The 15,243-nt window shown below is 42.0% G+C and overlaps 1 protein-coding gene across 35 annotated transcripts in view; it reads left to right on the top strand.

Moving 5' to 3' along the window:
- LOC114786615 (receptor-type tyrosine-protein phosphatase delta) overlaps positions 1-15,243 on the top strand; it is a 403,565-nt gene that overhangs the window by 61,262 nt on the left and 327,060 nt on the right. For all 35 annotated transcript variants that reach the window (XR_003749232.1, XM_028973883.1, XM_028973864.1 and 32 more), the window contains exon 4: positions 4,202-4,223. The gene's annotated coding sequence lies outside the window, so the exon portion shown is untranslated. The remainder of the gene's footprint in view (positions 1-4,201; positions 4,224-15,243) is intronic.

A 15,243-nucleotide genomic window follows, 5' to 3' on the forward strand; every position in this document is an offset into this window, starting at 1 on the left:
TGGGTCATCCAAGGCACCAGAGAACCCAGGAGGTCTCCAACATGCCATTTAGTGGCCAGGCCTTCCCAGTGATGTCACTGAGTACGTCCCAGCTTACCCCACCTGTCCCACCCACAAGACTGACATGCAACCCCTGCTACCCCTGCCCTGGCGACCCTGGTCCCATGTCTCTCTCAATTTTGTCACTGGACTGTCCTGGTCCAATGGCCAAACAACATTCCTAGTGTTCCTGGACTGATTAACTAGTGCCCTATGAAATTTGTTTCAATTTTTTTTGTTAAATTCTGTTTGTTCCTTTTAAATTCTTCTGAATTCCATGTTTGCCATTATAAAAATATTTATTAATGTAAAAACTATGTGATTATGAAGTGGATGGGGAAAAAATAACCTGCAATATGATAATTCACATTTAATCACTGTTCAACAAAATGCTTAGGCATTTACTATTTTCTTTTGTAAACCATTTATGTTCATTTCATGCAAAGAACTATTTCACAATATTACACATTCTTCCAGTTGTAAAATAAAAGTGCTTGACCTCAGCATAATAAATGTATAAAATAAATAAATTGATATACATTTTGTATGGAATACAAGAAAAGTTGTGCCCACTTGCATAATGCACTGGAATCATGATGGTTTTGAATCAGCTGATTTGTTTGCATGACCAGGAGTTTGCTGGTATGTCCCATAATCAGCACTGCTTCAAAGCTACAAGGCTATCTCCATTGAAGGTGTCTACCAGACACCAATCCGTGATACCTGATGGTCTTAATTAACCCTACTGTGCTTTGAAACTTGTGGTTGACCCAGGCACCTTGATGCTGCTCAGTTATTATATTCTTAATATCAAAATTCTTAAAATAAAGGCAGCAAAAAATTTAACTACAAGTCAGTCATATATCTGTGAAATCAAACTGTCCACTTAGGAAGCAACACCAATTGACAATCAATTTCACATCCTGTTGTGTAAATGGAATAGACAACAAGTGGAAATTATTGGCAATTAGCAAGACATCCCCAATAAAGGAGTGGTTCTGCAGGTGGTGAACACAGACCACTCAGTTTCTGGATGATCTTTTTGTCACTTTTGAATTCACTCTGGTGGTGGCAATCCACAGTCTACAATCCACACTGCTCAGGTAGTGCAGCTCATTCAGGATGGCACATCAATGCGAGTTGAGTGAGTGAGCAGTGGGCAGCCATGACCGGCGCCCGGGGAGCAGTGTGTGGGGACGGTGCTTTGCTCAGTGGCACCTCAGTGGTACCTTGGCGGGTCGGGATTCGAACCGGCAACCTTCAGATTACGGGGCCGCTTCCTTAACCGCTAGGCCACCACTGCCCCAAAGTGAAGTGATTGTCATTGTGATACACAGCAGCACAGCACAGGAGCATGTGACTCCATGAGGGTGGTATGAGGGCCCGACATCCACAGGTTACAGCCCATGATACTTTACTCCAGGTCTGGCAGAAGATCCCTCAGGAGACCATCTGACCATGTTTTAATCTGTTTTTGCTATATGCACATACATTTTCAGATAGTTTCTCCCATTGAGGCACTCCACCATGCTCCTTGCAGCTCATTAGCATTTAAACATATTTACAAAAATAGAATCAAATAATATTGAAAGGATGAGAATGTGAAAGCAATAGTGTACATTGCTCTATTAGTGCTGTTTCATAAGTGTACATTAATAAACCGGAAGCACGGGAAATGCGCAGGAGGTCCGTGCTAGGCTAATGGCTAATCCTAGCCGGCTCGCCTGTCTGTCCTACGATCCAACCTCTGTGCAATGGACAATAAACTGGACTACATCAAACTTCATCGGACTACCCAGTGGGACTATAGAGACTGCTGAATCTTTGTTTTTACTGAGACGTGGCTCAACGACAGAATTCCGGACGCCGCCATTCAGCTGTACAGGGTTACTGTGTTTTGTGCTGACAGGAATGCAGCACTGTGCGGTAAGATCCACAGTGGTGGCTTGTATGTTTACATCAGCACAGAATGGTGCAAGAACTCTGTGCTAGTCTCTTGCCTCTAGCATCTCCCCCTCCTCAGCATCCACCCCCTCACCTGGTAGACGCTTTCTCTCCTACACAGTTTGTCAGCTCCTGGACGTCCGCCGCCGTTAGAACCAGATGGAGTACCTTGTGGGCTCGGAGCATTCCTGGGTCTAAGATGTGACATCCTTGATCCCTCCTTGGTGAAGGAGTTCCACGACACTCATCCAAACTATCCTGGCCTTTCCTGTGCCTACAGGCTGCAGTGTGTTTCAAATTGAGCTCAACTTTGTTCCCCCCTTGGTGCAGTTGGTTTCGTCTGGTGTGAACAATGTAATCACACTCGGGTGTGCAACAAAGCCACACAAAGACCCACAAAAAGAGGTAGTCTTGATTCAAATCAAATCGCGAACTCTGGTGCAATGGCAGATCTGCTTCCTGCATTTACTTTTGTTGTCCCTATCAACAGAGAGAAAGATTTTAAATTATTTGAAGCAACACATTTTGGTTTGGTTGGATTTTTTCCTGTGTGAAAAGGAACCAAACCAAGAGGAAAATTATACAATTTTCAAAACTCAATGACTAATGAAAAAAAGTGAAGTGATTATCATTGTGAAACACAGCAGCACAGCACACACAGTGAAATGTGTCCTCTGCATTTAACCCATCACCCTTAGTGAGCAGTGGGCAGTCACACAAATGGGAGCACACCAGCCACACACCAGGGGAGCAGTGTGTGGTGATGGTGCTTTACTCAGTGGCACTTCAGTGGCACCTTGGCGGATTGGGATTCAAACCGGCAACCTTCTGATTACCGGGACACTTTGTTAACTGCTAGGCTACCACTGCCCTAATGTAATGTGGACCAAAGCAGATGTACTAAGGTGTGAAAGCACATAAAGAATGGCTGTAGTGGTCTTCTAAGTGTGTCTCAAAACAGTGGTAGTACAATAAGTTACCAATGTATTTCACATAAAGCTTATTTAACCTGTTCAGCCATGGGCCCTTTTTTGAACGGATATATTCAAAACATTTGGATGCAATACATTCTCTTAGGAGTCTAATTGTACTGCACTTGTCCTCTGAGGTCTGACTAGGTTTGCTTCTGTAGCCTTAGCCTTTATGATGAGTCAGAAATGATGTGAATGTTTCCTGTTTTCTATTTAAATTTCTTGCCATTGCCTAAAAATACATACATAGAGTGCTATGGTTAAGCAAATACAGTCACATTCTTTTGTGGTTCCTCAGTGGAGAATATACAATTTGAGATTAATGCTAGCAAGAACACATAATCTGCAATAAATTATGCTGAACAATCCATTAACAGCCTTGGCTTGTGACTTGCTCTGCATTTGTGTCCTTGTTTTGCAGTTACTTGTTTGTGGTTGTGGTCAATTACAATACATGTTCATACATTTGATTGTAAATTAGTCACACCAGAGCAAAGATATAAGTAAATTCAGATTTATATGACACTTGTTCATGTTCTCAATATAACAGCAGTTCTCAATATGACATCGAATTGTCTAAATGTGTCAAAAATAGCATGTCTTCTACAGGAGGAAAACATGAAAGAATTACCTTGCACTTGTCCAAGGGTGCAAACTGTACACATCCTCTCTGTTAAACTGTTTAAACCGCAGGTGGTTGTCGAACAGAAATGGTTTTGGGGGTGAAGACATCTGTCATGATCCGGACCGGCAGGGGTTATTCTGGGTCCATAGTTTGGACCGGAGTTTCATGTTGGTCTTGCACAATGTTTCCTGATTGTTATCACCTGTGTATAATTGTATAAATCTACCCTGTTTGTGTGTGTTCGCTGTCGGGTCATTGTCTGGTGATGGTTCCACTGTCGTGTGTACTATGTATTAAACCCCTGTCTCGTGACGTTGTGCATATGCATCCTCCTTCCTCAACAAGTTCGGACACCGTGACATCAAATATGAAGTTCTTTTTTTGTCCTCAGGTGCACATATTCAGAAGGTTGAGAAGCACTGGCAGATATTAATGCATCTTGTACAAACTTTAAATACTCTGTTCTTAACTTCTATTTGGCACAATGTCTGAGATACTTTCATTTTTCAATTCCTGGTGACAGCTTTACCCTGCGATTAGTTAACTTTGCAGTACATAGTAATCTGTTTACATCTTCTTGTTTTCGCCTCTCATTCCCCCTTTTTTTCCTCCTTGCTCACAGATGTGACCAAGTTTCAAGAAAGGTAAGAAGCATGCTATAGTGTACTGATTTACTAATTAGCACTGGAATGGGTTGGGGGGCTATCGAGGGAAGATGTCTATGGAGGAATGCTTATATCTGACAGTTTTCAAGTTTTCCCAGATACAAAAAAACCGAATGCAGAAATTAGCCATTTTTGTTTACCTTAATTTTTTTAACCAGTGTCAGATGGCCCATATTTATCAAGTTTCATTGCTAGTGTATGCAGCTGCAAGAAAAACTGTTATGAGTTTAACTGTATGATACCTACAGGATGACTGGCCAGTCAGGTGACACCTGATGGTCTTAATTTACCCTACTGTGCTTTGAAACATGTGGAGGACCCAGGCACCTTGATGCTGCTCAGTTATTATAGTCTTAATATCAAAATTCTTAAATCAAACTGTCCACTTAGGAAACAAAACCTATTGACAATCAATTTCACATCCTGTTGTGTAAATGGAATAGACAACAAATGGAAATTATGGGCAATTTGCAATACATCCCCAATAAAGGAGCATATGACTCCATGAGGGTGGTATGAGGGCCCGACGTCCACAGGTTACAGCCCATGATACTTTACTCCAGGTCTGGCAGAAGATCCCTCAGGAGACCATCTAACCATGTTTTAATCTGTTTTAGCTATATGCACATACATTTTCAGATACATGCACAACTGGAAATAGTTTCTCCCATTGAGGCACTCCACCATGCTCCTTGCAGCTCATTAGCATTTAAACATATTTACAGAAATAGAATCAAACACGCACACCCACCCTCCCCCCTGGAACTCAGAATACACGTTGAAGATGTGCGTCGGCTGTTCCAGAAACAGAAGACCAGGAAAGCCGCAGGTCCAGACAGTGTCTCCCCCTCCTGTCTCAAAGCCTGTGCTGAACAGCTGGCTCCCATCTTCACCCACATCTTCAACAGATCCCTGGAGCTGTGTGAAGTTCCAACCTGCTTCAAACACTCCACCATTATTCCGGTCCCCAAGAAACCCACCATCACTGGTCTGAATGACTACAGACCTGTCGCCTTGACGTCTGTGGTCATGAAATCCTTTGAACGCCTGGTTTTAGCCCATCTAAAGGACATCACGGGACACCAGCTGGACCCCCTGCAGTTTGCCTACCGGGCAAACAGGTCGGTGGATGATGTAGTGAATATGGGGCTGCATTACATCCTGCAACATCTTGACCGCCCGGGAACCTATGCTAGGATCCTGTTTGTGGACTTCAGCTCAGCGTTCAACACCATTATGCCTGAACTCCTCACCTCCAAACTCTCCCAGCTCAGCGTGTCACCTGGTACCTGCCAGTGGATCACCAGCTTCCTGACAGACAGGAAGCAGCAAGTGAGGCTGGGGGAGATCACTTCAGGAACACGGTCCTTCAGTACTGGTGCCCCTCAAGGATGTGTCCTCTCCCCACTGCTCTTCTCCCTGTACACCAACGACTGCACCTCCAGAAACTCAACTGTGAAACTCCTGAAGTTTGCAGACGACACCACTGTCATTGGGCTCATCCAGGATGGTGATGAGTCTGCATACCGACAGGAAGTTGAGCGTCTGGTACTTTGGTGCAGTCAACACCACCAGAAGACCCGGGTTCAAGTCCCGCTTACTACCATTTTGTCGCTGAGCAAGACACTTAACCCTAAGTTAAGTGACTTACAACCCTAAGTTGTAAGTCGCTCTGGATAAGGGCGTCTGATAAATGCTGTAAATGTAAATGTAAATGTCAACACAACCTGGAGCTGAACACGCTCAAGACTGTGGAGATGACGGTGGACTTCAGGAGACATCCCTCAACATTGCTCCCCCTCACCATATCAGACAACCCGGTGTCTATTGTGGAGACCTTCAAGTTCCTGGGCACCACCATTTCCCAGGACCTGAAGTGGGACATCTCCTCCATCTTCAAAAAGACCCAGCAGAGGATGTACTTCCTGAGGCAACTGGGGAAGTACAGTCTTCCACAGGAGCTGCTGATCCAGTTCTACACTGCGGTCATTCAGTCTGTCCTGTGCTCCTGTGGATGACTGCAGAGCTATGTGAACTGCTTAAAGGTCGAGACGCTTTCAGGAAGTGTGACAAAATAGCCCAAATATCAGTGAGGGCAAAATTTTCTTGTGCCATTAGAGCAACAAAGCATGCACATGGGCAGAGAATCCATAGCCACTTCCAGGCCATCACAAACTACAGGACTAAGACCTCTGCCTGACACAGTGACCCCTCCCTACCAGATGTGCTGAATGTTTTGTATGTCAAATTGTGCGTAGAAGTCAATGTATGAAATTCAACCCTCCTTCCAGTGATCAGGTGCTGTGTCTAACCACGGCAGATGTGAGGAAAACTTTTCAGACACTCTTCAGAACACTCAGGGACTTTCCACTCTGGACTGACACACACACACAAAAACTCTGTTATATTGAGTAATATTATCTATCTGTAATATTAACTGTTAATGCACCATTCCATTTTGCACAGCAGTATTTGGACTATTTTATTTTGCACCTTTATTATTCATTTCACTAGTTTAGTGCTGTCAGTATTTGCTTTTGTTAAATGCCTGTTTCCCCCTTTGCACTTTATGTAGCCCAGATTGTCTGTGTCGCACACATGCCCTTTATGTAACTTTGTTTTTAGCAGTGTTCATAGCACCGGGTTACGGAGAAACTTTGTTTAGTTTCAATATGTACTTTCTAACACGCTGAAATGACAATAAAGCTCAACATAATTTTTTTTCTGACAATGAATGAGCAGTGCACTGAAACTCATTCCAATATACCTGCACATCATTTGGACTGGCACTGTGGGTAGAGCTGGTAAGGGGCACCTAATTTATCTAGCAGGTCACATTTGCTATTTTGGAAAAAAATATAAAGTCAGAAAGTGGCGATGACCTTGGGCTAATTAGCTTCTCTGTGGTGATTTTTGGTGATTCATCCAAATAAGTCATTCTCTAGGCTTGATTTCGCCATTAAAAAAGGGAAGTGATTATCTTTGTGATACACTGCAGCACACCACACACAATGAAATGTGTCTTCTGCTTTTTACCCCTTACCCTTAGTGAGCAGTGGGCATCCATGACATGCGCCCAGGGAGCAGTGTGTTGGGACAATTCTTTGCTCACTGGTACCTTGGCGGTTCAGGATTTGAACCCACAACCAGCTTTTCTTACCTTGGCCATGTCTCTGAGTATTGCACACCTTGTGCTTTTGGGCACTCTAGTGATGTTGCAGCTCTGAAATATGGCCAAACTAGTGACAAGTGGCATCTTGGCAGCTACACGCTTGACTTTTCTCAGTTCATGGGCAGTTATTTTGCGCCTTGGTTTTTCCACACGCTTCTTGCGACCCTGTTGACTGTTTTGAATAAAACGCTTGATTGTTCGATGATCACGCTTCAGAAGCTTTGCCATTTTAAGAGTGCTGCATCGCTCTGCAAGATATCTCACTATTTTTTACTTTTCTGAGCCTGTCAGGTCCTTCTTTTGACCCATTTTGCCAAAGGAAAGGAAGTTGCCTAATAATTATGCACACCTGATATAGGGTGTTGATGTCATTAGACCACACCCCTTCTCATTACAGAGATGCACATCTACCCACCATTCTGCCTCTTTGCCACTGACGTCATCCTCTGTTCAAGTTGGAATAAGACAACATGCATGTGGACAAAATACTCATTTGCCTAATAATTCTGCACTCCCTGTACTGGTAAATTGTTTTGTAATGGCAGGGGTGGAAAACCTAGGCACAAGTCAGAATCAGAATCTCGTTTATTGGCCAAGTACTGAAAGTGAAGTGATTGAATGTGAGTAAACACCTACAAGGAATTTTATTCCAGTTGATGGTGTCTCTCAAGAACAATAGTATAAAAACAACAACAATCTGCAATACATTAAAATCTTATATACATAAATATACATAAATTACTGATTACTGAGATAACATGTGTACATAAATTGCCATTGTAATATGGTAACATTTCGGTTGTTTAGGAGGGTGATTGCGAGGGGGAAAAAACTGCTCTTGTGTCATCTGGTCCTGGTGTACAGTTTGCCAGACTGCAGCAGATCTGAAAGTCTGTGTCCAGGGTCTGAGGGTACTGTGATATACTTCAACTTCCTGTGAAGCCCCTTTACCTCCAGCGAAGACATGCAGGGAGAGGGCCAGCAGTCACCTTAATTGCCACATGCCTTAGGGTTTGTTCATGTTTGTCTATGTTCCTTTTGGCTGTTCGCGCTGGTGTTTCTTTGTGTTATAATAAATCCCTTTTGTCAGTATGACGTCCCACTTCTACGCCCCACTCCTGCTCCAACGCAGAGATGTGACAGTTGTGAATACTTTCCAGATGCACTGTATCTGTCAAGTCTTAAAGTATACTCTCAGGATTTTATCAGAAAGACAGATGTTTAATATTGGCGGTTCTAAAAACCCTGGCACTTCACTTTTTATTTATTTTTCTTATTTTGTTTTTAGTGGGGAATTTCATTACTTCATAATTTTTATTATGATATCATTTATTTATTTATATTCATTTAACTAGTTATTTATTTTACTGTTATCCTTTATTCATTTCAAATTACTGTTGACCTTTATTCAACAATATTTCTTAACCAGCATATAACCAGCTATTTAATAATTTTCCATATATGAGTGTCACATTAATCATATCTGTTTCTACCGGAACTTTTCTAGCAGACAGGTGACACTGAAGGTTGCTCGTAGATACAACTGAATGCTTAAACATAATGGAAAGTTCCACTCTCTCTGTACTAATACTGCCATGTAACATCTACTGTATAAAAGGAACAGACTGCCTGTTCCTCTTCAGACAAACCTATACAGCTGTGCTGACTTGTTTCCAATGAGTCAATGAGATATTTCCCAGTAAGAAGAATATTTCTCATTTGCAAGGTGCTTGGTTTATGTTATTCAAAATTTCTAGTTCACCTTCACTCTTGAGTCCACATAAAAACATCAGACTCTGATCCTATCCTGCTTAGATGTTTGACTGTGCATTGTGGTAAACAGGTTAACCATTTCTTAAGTTTTTCTTCTTCTGATTAGTTTTACATTTTATTTGTTAAAACTCCCTGTGTTTTCTAAGACATTATATGGTGAATATGCTATTAATTGCAGTAGGAGATTTAGGAGGGTGATTGCGAGGGGGAAAAAACTGCTCTTGTGTTGTCTGGTCCTTGTCTGCAGTTTGAAATGGACAGGTATGTGGTATTTCCCTAAAATCCTTTTTAGTCTTTCAGACCAGCCATGTAGGGAATGACCAGGTTATACCGTTGGCCCTGGGATTCGAGTTGTTCTGTAGTCCTTTTCTTGAGGGAGGATACTGCCTTGTTAAAGACCCACTTGGGATATCTACAGGTTTTAAGGGCTGTCTTCAGATTCCTTTCTTCCCTGTGTCTATTCAAGGCAGGACTAAGGTGAAACAAACCTGGAGGATAAATTTGTGGTCACACGACAACTTCCCTCAGATTGACAAAGTTCTGTGGATGCAATGAAACGTCACTACATTAAAGTAAGAAAGTCCAATTGCCATGACTCAACTTTCAGACTGTTTCTTTGAAGCATTTCCATGCCAAACACATAAAAAAGTGGGACTTTTTGTCATCAGACATTAAACATATTTTCTCTCTCCCTTATATTTTATGGATCTTATTACATTAGTTGTCATATTTTTGATAAATTATGATCAATCAAATATGTTTAGAAGGTAGTACAAGTTGGTAGCCATGGTGTACAATCAGTCTTTACTGCTTTAGTAAAGACAATGTCCACACACTCTGTCCCCTCATTGGTTTAAGCCTTATCTGACTCAAGTATGTACAGTATGCTTTACTTTGACTTTTGTATTATTGTTTTGTTTCATTTTGATTTGCATGAGTCATGATAAATGTCAGAGAATAGTAGCAAGGAAGTTTTATGAGTAGTACTTGAAACAAAGCTACTAATGGGGCTAATCCAGGATGATCCATCAAGGTAAAACTGAATATGTCCAAAAACATGCTGATGCTGATGTTATAAAGTTTTAAATGGGGCAGCAAGGTAGTTGAGATTAAGATTAAATCCTGTTTGTAGTGCATGGCACCTTTCGATCTGGCCTCTACAGGTTGTCAGGAAATACTCAAATCATGACTGCTTTTGAGTAAATGCAGTGACAGCAGAGGATTGTGGTGAAGCACTCAGGCTGGGTTCATCTGAGTTAAACTTTGTATATGGCTTCAGCATGAGAAGAAATGTCTCTAAATTTATCTAAAAGATGTCTTGCTTTTGACCATGTATTATTTGGACTCTTAAGTCAGATTTCATAATAAGAAGAGTCTGCATCCTTATTTACTCATCTTGTTAGAATCGTTTTCTTATACACTCATAGTGATAGATGTCTGGAAACAGTTCCAGCCAAATTCAAAATCTTCAGTATAGAAACAGCTGGCCTTACAACATTAAATTCAGGAATATTGATGGATAATTAATTAATTTTGTTTTGCATATTACAGACAATAAAATGAAACAGAAATAATACTGAACAATGTTTAACATTAACTATTTACATAAAATGAAGATAATAACATATATACATGTAGCACACATGTAGCATTCCAAAACTTCTCTCTGGGTTACACCCTCTCCTTTCTAAAAAAAAATTGTATGCCCTCATACAACACTAAGGTACTAAGCAGTGCTATCTTTAATGTTGGCCAATAACAATACCACTACAGTGGTCAGAGGCTGATCTCTAGATCTACCTGGCACATCATAGGTAAGTCTAACTACAGGCTTCATATCTGGTGTTCCCCAAATCCCTATGAGAATCAGGGCTCTGTTCTGGTTCGGATTCCGATTCAGGATTAATGTTATGCTCTAAAACTACACCAGTCTTCTTTTCAGTCCTTCGGCAATCTTCCAGCTCACTCTCAGATATAGTAGTCCCGTCAACCTGACAGGTATCTTGAATCAAGGGAGAGTCATCTTCAGCTTCCATATCTTCCAGTGTTTCAGTAGCATTCCTTGTCACGGATGGCATGATGAGTTAAGTCAGAAGAAATCTTGATATTCATGAGGCTCGGTTCTCATTTCTTTCCTGTTTCTATGAGCCTTTCCTTTGGTCCTAGGTCTGGAAAGTGGATTATCAACTAGGCTGGTTGATGGTATTCTCACCAGCTGGGAAGAAGATGATCCCTGTGGATTGTTTTGATACAATGTGTTCCATCTTCTCGCTTGATCTGAAACACTGGTACATTAGGCATCTTTCCTATGACAACATATTGCACAGGAAACCACCTACTCTCTAGATTGTGTTTACCTCTCAGTCCTAAGTTCTGAAGTAATACCCTGTCCCCGATCTCTATGGACTGGAAACTGACTTGTTGATCATACAGTCTCTTGTTTCTCTGATGTCTTTTATTAGCAAGCATATAAACTATTAGTTTATATGCTTGCTTCAAGTCTTCCTTCAGCTTTGAGACATACTGCAAAACACAGGCATCCCTCACACCATCCAGTGTCAACAGGAAGTATGGCCTCTCTGCCGAACATTAGGTGATAGGGTTAAAACCTTGTGGCATCACTTGTACTGTTGTAAGCATGAACTAAATAGCCCACATACTGTCTCCAAGTGCATTTCTTCTCATGTCCATAAATTCCAATGATCTCATCCACCATGTGTGTTGGGAAGGCATAGAAGTCAGGAATACATTCAGGGGACGCTCCCAATTGGCACACCCAACAGGATGGTGGTGTCAGGGGACTCGGGGACACAGACCTGCTGACCCACAATGTGGTACAGTTACCAATTCTCCTGTCTCTGTCATATTCCTAGACAACAGGTCAGCATCTATGTTGTGATGCTGAACGTCAAACTCATAGGTCCAACCATACTGAGCTTTGCAGTAGACAACATGTAAGTAAAGGGGGGGTTATCCATACGTACAGTGAATTTTAGCCCCTACAAATATTCATGGAACTTGTCAACTAAAGCCGATTTAAGAGACAATAACTCCAGTTGATGTACAGTGTAGTTTCATTCATAAGGGCTCAATTTACAGCTTGCAAATGAAACTGGTCTTAAACCCTCTAGATGCTCTTGGCATAGCACATACCAAGATCTTTTATACTAGCATCTACATGCGTAGGGCTTTTCAGGGTCTTCAAAGGCCAGAACAGTGGCATGAGTTGTGCAGTGAATAATCTGATCAAAGACATCTGTGCATGACTGATCCCATCTTTCCCCAAAAGGTTCCGCTACTTTCCAATAGACTTTCTCTGCACCTTACGCAACTCGTCTAATCTTTTGCATGGGCGCATAACCCTTTGTGAGCTCAGTCAGAGGTCTCACAAATGCGGCATAATTGACAATGAACCTACGATAACTGCAAAATCCAAGAAAACATTGTAAAGTCTTGAGATTGGTTGGTTTTGGCCATCTAGTCACTGCCTCAATCTTTGCTGGAGCAGGAGCGACACCTTCTGCCGACACAATATGTCCAAGGTACTTCATCTTTGGTAGGCAAATTTCCTGTCCAATGGAAGTCTTCAGCTTGACTCTCCATGCAGTTGCTGGCTCGCTTTTACCACCAAATAAGGTTAACTGGCAACAGAGTCACTCAGACTCCATAGGGATAAGCCAGAGACAGGCTGAATTGGAATATCAGACAAGTGTTCTTTGTACCAGGTCTCAAAGATGATTGTCACCTAGGAACCACTGTCTAATAAAGCAGTGCACTAGATGGCCACACAAGCCATCTGGTAAGAGATAAAGTGATAAAGTGAAGTGATTGTCACTTGTGATACACAGCAGCACAGCACACGGTGCACACAGTGAAATTTGTCCTCTGCATTTAACCCATCACCCTGAGTGAGCAGTGGGCAGGCATGACAGGTGCTCAGGGAGCAGTGTGTGGGGACGGTGCTTTGCTCATTGGCACCTCAGTGGCACCTCAGCAGATTTGGATTTGAACCAGCAACCTTCTGATTACAGGGGCCGCTTCCAGTAGGCCAGCAGTATGGGGCAGAGCAGCCCTAATCATTTTGATTGCACTGTTAACAGTATTTGCGGCAACATCTAATGATGGTGAATTGTTCTTGTAGATCAATGCCTGAATCATTTTTTTGATAACTTTTGATTACCTAGTTTTCTGCATTTCGACAATTGCCAGCAAAATGTCCATTCTCTCCACATCGGTAACAGAAACGCTCTTCTGACATTTTGATTGATTTCCGTGGAGATCTGGCAACAGATTTGACAGCCTTCGTGGCTACAACAATTCAGTCAAATTCATTGCGACTTTATGTTGAAGACGCTTCAGCTGCTTGCTTAAGGCTCTACACTCACTGTCAGGACAACGCCCACTAGGCAGCACATTTGATGGAGGTTTCATAGCGCTGTCTGGACCAACAGAAGCTGTCTGGGACACTGCGGTAGTGAGTAGTGACTTCAGATCTATTTCTGACTTTAGATTTTGAAATTCAGTCTGTTTTACCTCCATGTTGTGTGCAACAGAGCTTCTTCCACCCGTATCTCTTTTAACAGTTGGAGAAAAGTTGGAGGTGCTACTTTTCTCTCTCTAAAACGAAGATTAACCAGCATCAGATCAGAAACTATAGAAACTTGCAGTATCTGATCCAGCCTTGCTCAAACACAGTTTGGGGGAAGCCCACCTCTCTGTACAAGCCTATCTAGCAGCTGTTCCAGACGTCTAAGGAAGTTAGAGAGTTTTTCACCCGGTTGTTGTTGTAAACAAAAAGCAACATAAAGGTCTTCCCCTGACTCTGCAGTACCAAAAGCATGTTCCAACGCTTCTTCCGGGCTTATCTCTGGATAACTTGTGTGTGCTTCTTTCCAGTGCTGGACTCCTCAAACCTTCCATCAATCTTCGCCTTTTCTCCTTAAGAGAGCAGTCACACTCCTCCACCATTAGCCGTGCTTGTTCCAGCCAGTGGTCAAACTGCTATTCACCAGCTGGAGTTGGCAGTGTTTCGTAGACGATAATAGTTTCAAAATTCACTGGCAGGTTTTGAGGCATTTGAGGCCTTATCCAGCAAAATGCCCACAACTTTTAGAATGGCTTCTGTTGAGCCAAGGAGACCCTCTTTTCCAGTGTTTTCAGATCCATTGTCCATTGTCTTACATTCAGTTTGTAAGAGTCCCGACTGAGTTGATAAAACACTGAAAAACTGCCATTCAGTTATTCAACAATAAAGTGAAAGTTTACACTTCTAGTTGCTATCCAATTTGGACCGGTATCTATCTATCTATCTATCTATCTAACAGCTAAATTATAATGATATTTCCTTCTGATGCAGCCTGGTCTATTGTCATCAGGCTAAAGGTAAGGTAGCGCAAACTTTAGCCACTGGAAGCTCAAGGTCAAGGTCTATATTGTCAAGATTAAATTAAATAACATTCGTAATTGTGAACAATTTTATGTACCCATAGACCTGATTTATAGAACAATCATTTATATTAATGTCTAAAACCTTTCTATTAACTTCTTCGTATTGTCAATTGAGGTAAAACTCGCAAGAAGAACTCCCACCGTTAGTAAGTTTACAAGCATATTTATGCCACTGTGGGTAACGAAGGGTTGGAAAGCAGAATACGCCAGCTTCATCATATGCGCTTGGACAAGGGCACCAGAATCTGTCTTGTGTAAGGCATAACACACTTGTTTGGAAAACATCATAGCCTTGTACTTCACCAAGGTTTAAAGTGAGATACAGTTGTTTTCTGACTGTTCCATGACAAAAGGTGAAACATGTGGAGTGTCCAGGCCTACACATTCTTCCCTCTCGTCAATGGAGAAAATTTTAAAGCCGCTTTCTGACCAAAGGCATGTATGCGTGTTTTTCTAAACTCCTGGTAAGACGATAATGTTGTGTTGTAGATCTCTGTACATTCAGAGAAAGATCAACTTTCCCTCTATTCCCTCTTTGTGTGTGTTTCAAAGTGGCAGAAAGAAAACTCGCCTGCTTTGATTCTATTTGTCGTGCGGAAATACGTT

Source organism: Denticeps clupeoides, chromosome 1, assembly GCF_900700375.1.
Source record: "Denticeps clupeoides chromosome 1, fDenClu1.1, whole genome shotgun sequence".
In the NCBI taxonomy this organism is placed as follows: Eukaryota; Metazoa; Chordata; class Actinopteri; order Clupeiformes; family Denticipitidae; genus Denticeps; species Denticeps clupeoides.